Genomic DNA, 7,702 nt, shown 5'->3' on the forward strand with positions numbered 1-7,702 from the left:
TCCTGAAGCAAGCTTTTCAGACTTTCTGGGAAGGGAAGTTGCATCAGCTGAGTGAACTGTTACACTCTGTGTATACTCCTGACCCCATTATCCATTTCCCCTCCAAGGCAACTATAAATACCCCAAGAGACTCATTAGGAGATAGATGGTCATTCCCAATGGTAAGACTGTTCCATGTATTACTATCCCACTACATTTCTATACTGCTGACCTACAACTCTCCACCCTCCACAGAGTCTTCTCCTAGTGACAGTTAGTTATTACTCTGCTAGAAAACTCCTGTTCCCTTTGTCCTTGATGTAACAAGATATTCTAGCATCCTTGACAACCCATTGCTATCCATGCATAACTTCATTTGTCTGGTTTGCCTCCTGAGGATGTAAGGTGGTAACACCAGGGGGAGGACAGTACAAGTTTCTGTAGGTAAGACAGGTGCTAAGAGGCACTTAATGGTATCTGAGACCTCATCTGCTCCCAAACACTATGGGCACTAGATTTAAGACAATCAGCCTACACCATGGGTCCCATCTCAGGAATATTTCATCTGGCCCCTCTTTCAGTGATGGGGTTACAGGTACAAGCTGAAACCCAGCAAACTTTTCTATCCTGGGGAGTGTTGATGATTAAAAGATTAGTTAGCCTTCTATGATCCACTTGCCCATAACACTGGAAACAGGAGAGGGTCCTCAAGTTTCTAGAGTGCCTTCTGTATCAACCATAAGTTAATTGTATGTAGGAGGCTCTAGTTTTAAAGGGAACTGGGTAGTTTATCATATCTATTGAATCCCTGTCCTTTAACTCAGACTTCAGGACCTAAAGTAAAATGGTTTGGGAGAGGGAAAGAAGATAGATAATGAGCAAAGCAGCATTTCAGGCCAGGAGGAATTGGACTGGAGTTTAGATAAAAGTATTAGTTTGAGATGTACTCGGTGTCTGTTTTTATTTTAATATGTTTATTTTTATTTTTACCAAATTGATTAAATATTTCTTAAGGTAATGGTCTTGGCAGGGTCAATTCAATGAGTCATACAGCTCAGAGAGAGGCAATAGAGAAGCTAAGCAGTTGGGAGGGGCAGAATGAGTGAGTTGATTGGCGAAGACATATACACGCCCATAGCCAAACACAAAGCACTTAATCATCCATGCCAGGGGCAGAACTAAGAGGACCAGCTGCCCCAAGGACTCTGACAAAGGATCTGATAGCTAAGAACTACAATGTAAAAAACCCTAGACCAGGAGCCAAAAAGACCTGAATTCAAAACCAACATCACTCTTACTTGACCCTCAGCAAGTCTTATAATCGCTGCCTTGGTTTCCTCCTTTGTAAAACAGGGAAAATAATAGCATCTACCTTACAAGGTGTTAACCTTAAAGCACCACATAAATGCCAATTTTTAAAAAAATCCTTAGCCCATATCCACAGTATTCTCTGGTATTGTCTCCATCTGCATCCCTGCCCCTCCATGACTCACAACTTCCTATGCCCTCCCATTCTATTGTGCTATCTAGAATGCCATCTCTGTTGGTAACTTAATTTCTCTGGGCTTCAGTTTCCTCATTTGTAGAATGAGGTAATTGGACTAGATGGCTTCTGTGGTCCCTTCTAGATCTAAGTTAGTGACCCTATGAATTCTCCTTCATGTTTGATCATGGTTTATCACACCCTTTCTTTCTTATGATGCTCCTGGACTTTTCCCAAAAGATGCTGTATCCCTCAGGATGCTCTCCAGTGATTATTTCTACTTTGATACCCTCACAACTCCCAGACTATCTGATGGGAACACTGAGATGTCAATTTATGATAATATGTGGGGGGAGGGGCAGGGGGGAAGAGTGATAAAGAGGAGGAGAGGAAAGGAGGAAGGTGCCAGAAAGGAGGAGTTGCTTTGAAAGAAGATAAAGATTCCGAAAGGAAGGAAGGACGGTTTGGACCAGTAGAGAGCTGCAATAGGAGACAGGCAGGCACCTCAATGGACTTCTCCTCCAGTCATACATGGATAGAAGCTCACCATAACATGACTGACAAGGAATCATCTTACCTCTGCTTAAAGACTTTCAGGTAGAGGAAACTGTCCCTATCTCCAAGTAGCCTCTTCTATTGTCCAACTAATTATTCATTAGCAAGCTTTTCTTGACATCAAGCCTAAATTAGCATGTCCCCAACTCTCAGTCATTGTTCCTGGGCCTGTCCTCTGGGGCCAAACAGATCCTTCTCCACAGGATGGCCTTACAAGTGCTAGAAGACAGTCATCATGCCTCTGTCTCCACCTCCCCACCCCACTCTGACTCTTTTTTGGATTAAATAAGCCAAGCCCAGTTCAAGTAATATATTATATCTCCATACAGAATAGGAGTTCCTGGAGGGCCAGGAATGTTTCTTTTCTTTTCTTTTTTGTCTTTGAATCCCCAGTGTGTAGCATGGTGCCTTGCACATTGTAGACATTCAATGTTTGTTGAATTAAAAAAAGAATAATGTGACTCCCTATTACCTAAAGGTTACAAGAGAAATTCCTTAACTAGGCATTTAAAGTCCTTCACAATCTATTTCCTGCTCACTTTGTACTCTCCCTTACTTCATGCATTCTGCATTCCAGATAAATTGTACCACCAGCCCAGCTGTTCCCTGATTTGGCGCTATCCTCCCACACCTCTTTCCCTGGGCCTCGAATCTCCCCCCTGCACATTAAAGTCTGTTGCAACTTTTCTCTTCCTTCAGTGCTTAGCTCAGGTATTAACCACCTCCATGAAGACTTCCCTGATGGGCCCTAGTTGCAAGTGGTCTATGCTTTTTTATATTCGCTTTAACTTTTTATCTAAACTCCTCCTTTGCCCTATCACCAGCTACCTCACTTCATCATTACATGGAAAGTTTTCTTTCTTCTTTGTCATTGGGAGATCCTTGAAGTCACAATCTGTGTTATTGTTGTTTATTTTCCCTCATCTCCAAGTCCCTAGCAGTGAGCAAATGGCCTTCCCATAGTGGGCACTTAATAATTGCTTATAGAACTGAATTATGTGAGCGTTCCGCAGAACATGGTCATCTGCAAATGGATGGAACTAATGACTGGGAGATTACCTATAGCCTGTTGAACTAGAGATGACAAAATGTAGATGCATCCCTTCAGGAATTGTTTGAATCCAAATCAATAGTTATTTTCATTTATCTAAAAATCACCCACATTTTTATTAGCAAACTTCTTATTTTATTAGTGTAAATAAACAGGAAAAAGACAGGATCATTTATCCAATTAAAGAACACACATTGCAGTAACACTGTTAGACCAAACAGAAATATGGAAATATCTTTAGTTCTCTAAGAAATTCCTTAAACTTTGTGATATCAACCTAATGTGGTCAATAAGATGAGAAAATCATTTTTAAGAGACCATCTAGTCTTTATGTTCTTAACATTTTTTGGTTTTGCATCATGAGTCCCTTTGGAAGTATGGCAAAAATCTACTGATTTTTCAGGAAAGTATTTTAAAATACTTTTTTAAAAAATAGGATTACAACAGAACCAATCATATTAAAATATGGTTATCAAAGTATTTTTAATACAAGTTCATAGACCCCAGGTGAAGAAGATCATATCTAATACGATTTCTTGAGAAGATTCTGGGAAGATGGTGGAATATGTCAGAAAAGTTAGGCTTGCCAAATTTCCTCCACAAAAAAAATGCAGAACACTGCTTCAGAGAGAACTTAGAAAGCAGAAATAAATAAAAGTGGGGTAAAGCAGTTGTACCCCTAAGACAATTTGAGAATACCCCAGAATGGCCCCACAGGTGGAGGTTTGGCTTTAGTGAAGTGCAAACATCTCCAGGCCAACTCTGCTGGAATCAACAACCAAGAAAGCCTGGGGGCAGCTGGGTAGAGAGGCAGCCTCAGCCTCAGGAACTTTCACCTCAAGGACAGTGTGGGGGTGGGAAAACTGAGTAAGAGAAGATTGAAGGACCTTCCACTGTAAAAGGGATGCCAAGCACAGTTGTGCTGACCAGACAAAGTCTCAGGCTGTGGTAGAAGGGGAAAAGGAGCTAACATATACTTGATGAGTACAGCAACAGAGGGATGGGAATCTAAGAAAAGCAAGAAAATTATGAAAAGAAAGTCAACTAACTGGAAAAAGAGAACCAAAAACTTGAGGAAAAAAAGTAATTCCTTGAAAACTAGAATTGGGCAAGGGGAAACTAACGACATTATAAGATACAAAGAAATAATAAAATCAAAGAAATGGAAAAAGTAGAAGAAAATGTGAAACATCTCATTAGGGAAAAAAAATGATCTGAAGAACATATCAGGGAGAGAAAATATAAGAGTAGTTGGAATACCTGAAAGTTACGATTAAAAAAAAAGAATCTTGAGATAATATTGCAAGAAATTATTATGGATAATTATCTTGAAGTTATAGACCAAGAAGGTAAAGCAGAAATTGAAAAAAATCTACCAATCACTATTTGAAATCCATTGCAGGAGGAAAACTTACAGGGGTATCATAGCCAAGTTTCAAAGCTTCCAAGTTTAGGACAAAATATCGCAAGCAATAAGAAAAAAACAATTTAAATATCTAGGAGCGATAATAAGTATTATACAAAACCTAGCAGCTAGTATGTTGAAAGACTGTAGGTCTTGGAATATTATATTTCTAAGAGCAAAAGAGCTGGGGTTATGACCAAACTTGCCCAGCAAAGTTAAGTATAATCCTGAATGGGCAGAAAAAGTATATTTGACAAACTGAAAGATTTTCACGTATTTGTGATAAAAAGAGTAATCTTAATGGAAAAGTCAACATGTATCATCCAGGAGAAATATAAGGTAAACTTTAAACACCAATTATAAGGAACTCAATAAGGTCAAACTGTTTATTTCTTATATCTGAAAATGCTATCAGTACTCTTAAGACTTATCATTATTTGGGTAGTTTAAAAAGAAATGCTTGCACTGAACTGCATATGATGGGGTGATTTTAAAAACTAAAATTGTGTAAATAGAAAAAAAGGAGTAATTATCTCATACCAAGGAGGTATGAAAGGAAGAATTGATACAAAGGAAGCAAGTGGGGATGAGAGGGTCTAGTAATGCTGGAAACATACTCTCCTCAGAAATGGGTTAAAGAGGGAACAACATATTCATCTAGAAGGGTATAAAATCAATGACAATTCTATCTAAACTATTCCACTTTTTCAATGTCATCCCAATTAAACTACCAAAAAATATTTTATTAAGCTAGAAAAAAATAATAATAAAATTCATTTGGAAAAACAAAAGGTCTAGAACATCAAAGGAATTAATGAAAAAAAATATAAAGGAAGTTTAGTAGAACCAGATCTTAAACTATAAGTCAGTAATTACCTATCTAACACTGGCTAAGAAATAGAAAGATGGAGCAGTGGACCAGAGAAGACATACAATTCACATAAATAAATTATTATAGTAACCTTGTATTTGACGAAAGTAAAGATTTAAACTTTTAGAACAATAATACACTATTTAGTTTTTTTAAATGTTGGAAAAGTTGAAAAGCAGTCTGGAAGAAATTATATATGGATCTATATCTTATACTATTTACCATGATAAAGTCAAATTTAGAATAATATATCAGACTTACAGATATGGGAAGAATCTATGAATAAAAAAGAGAGAGAGAGAGAATTGTCAGGTGTAAAATGGGTAGTTTTGATTACATTAAATTAAAAATTTTTGTGCAAATGAAGCTAATATAGGTAAGATTAGAAGGAAAACAGAAAGTTGAGGGGGGATGGATTTTATAGACAATTTCTCAGATAAAGTTCATCTCAAAGATATAGAGAACTTTGTTAAATTTATAAGAATATGTCATTCCCTAATTGATAAATGGTCAAGGGTTATGAACAGGCAGTTTTTCAATGAAGAAATCAAAACTATATGTAGTCATATAAAAATGCTCTAAATCATTATTGATTAGAGAAATGCACATTTAAAGCAACTTTGTGATATCTCACACCTATCAGATTGGATACAGTGACAGAAGAGGAAAATGACAAACATTGGAGGGGATGTGGAAAAATTAGCACATTGATATACTGTTGGTGGAACTGTGAACTGATTCAATAGTTTTGGAAAGCAATCTGGAATTATGCCCAAAGTTATAAAACTAAGTATACCGTCTGACCTAGCAATACCACAATTAGGTCTGCCTCCTCGTTGATCAGGGGAAAAGGAAAAGAACTTAAATGCTCTAAAATTTATGGTAACAAAGAACCGGAAATTGCAGGGATGTCCACCAATGGGGGATGACTAAACAAGCTGTGGTATGTGATTGTGATAGAATACTACTGTGCCACAAGAAATGATGAGCTGGTTGATTTTAGAAATACATGGAAAGACACAAAATAATGAAAATTGAAGTGAAAAGATCTAAGAGAATGTTATATATAGTAACAGTGATACTGTTAAAAAAAAATAATTGTGAACAATTTTTATTCTGAATACTGTAAATACTCAAATCAACTATAACAGACCTATGAAAGAAGATGGGGAAGAGATAGTTTAAAACTTAAAATGTGACAAAAAATAAATAAAAAGGCTGCAATTTAAAATGCAGCTGGCCCTCTAGAGAAAAGAATTGGAGATGGACAATGCAACAATGTAAAGAGCACAAGTTTTGTTGTTCAGCTGTGTTCAACCCTTTGTGATCCCTTTTGCAGTTTTCTTGGCAAAAATACTGGAGTGGCTTGCAATTTCCTTCTCTGGCTCATTTTACAGATGAGGAAACTGAGGTAAACAGGGTTTGAGTAAGTGTCTAAAAGCTGGTTTGAACTCAGGAAGCTGTCTTCCTGGCCCTAGGCCAGGTGCTCTGTGTAGTGTGGTGTCACTTAGCTACCCAATGAACATGACATAGGTGAAGGAGAAAGAGTACTACTTAGGAGTAAGGGCATTGGCTTTGGAGTCCAAGGATTAAGAAGCAATTTAGCTACACCCAACAAACTTTGGGCAAGCTCTTTTGCCTCTTCAGACCTCTGTCTTTACCGTGTAAAATAAAGGGATTTGACTACATCAAAGGTTCTTAATGTGGAGTCCATGAACTTAGTTTTGGGGGTTTGGGTTTCTGTAATATGCAGCTAATAATAGTTCAACATAACTGGTTTCCTTTGTAATTCTGTGTATTTTATTTTATGTATTTAAAAAACATCATGGAGTCCATAACCTTCAGCTGACTTCTAAAGGGTTCCATGAGCAAAAAAAAAAAAAAAAGTTAAGAATCTCTTAACAGATGGTCATGACAATCTTAATGGTTTGAATCTAGACTTTGAACCTTATGACCTACATAACTCTGGACAATTTAACATCTCTGAGCCTCAGTTTATGCATCTGTAAAATGGAGATAATACCTGTAGGAAGATCCTTTATAAATGTTAAAGTACTAAAGAAATGTGAACACTGTTATTCTTATTATAAGAGGAAGAGGAAAATTGATCAATAAAGGTCCAGGCCTTGGAACATGCACAGTGTTTTCTACCTGCTGAATATCCACATGGATCCTGCTTCTAGAAATGGCTGCTGATACATAAGTGAGGCTTCTTGCCCTCAATTTAGAGCACACCAAGTATTTTGACTATTTTCTGTGTTCTTACCATATGCTGATAGGAAGGAGTCTTTTAAATGGCTGCTGGGATGTACCTAAGTGGGTATATAAAAGACTACTGGAACATAGTAAATGTTTATT

This window comes from Notamacropus eugenii, chromosome 6, assembly GCF_028372415.1.
Source record: "Notamacropus eugenii isolate mMacEug1 chromosome 6, mMacEug1.pri_v2, whole genome shotgun sequence".
NCBI lineage: Eukaryota > Metazoa > Chordata > Mammalia > Diprotodontia > Macropodidae > Notamacropus > Notamacropus eugenii.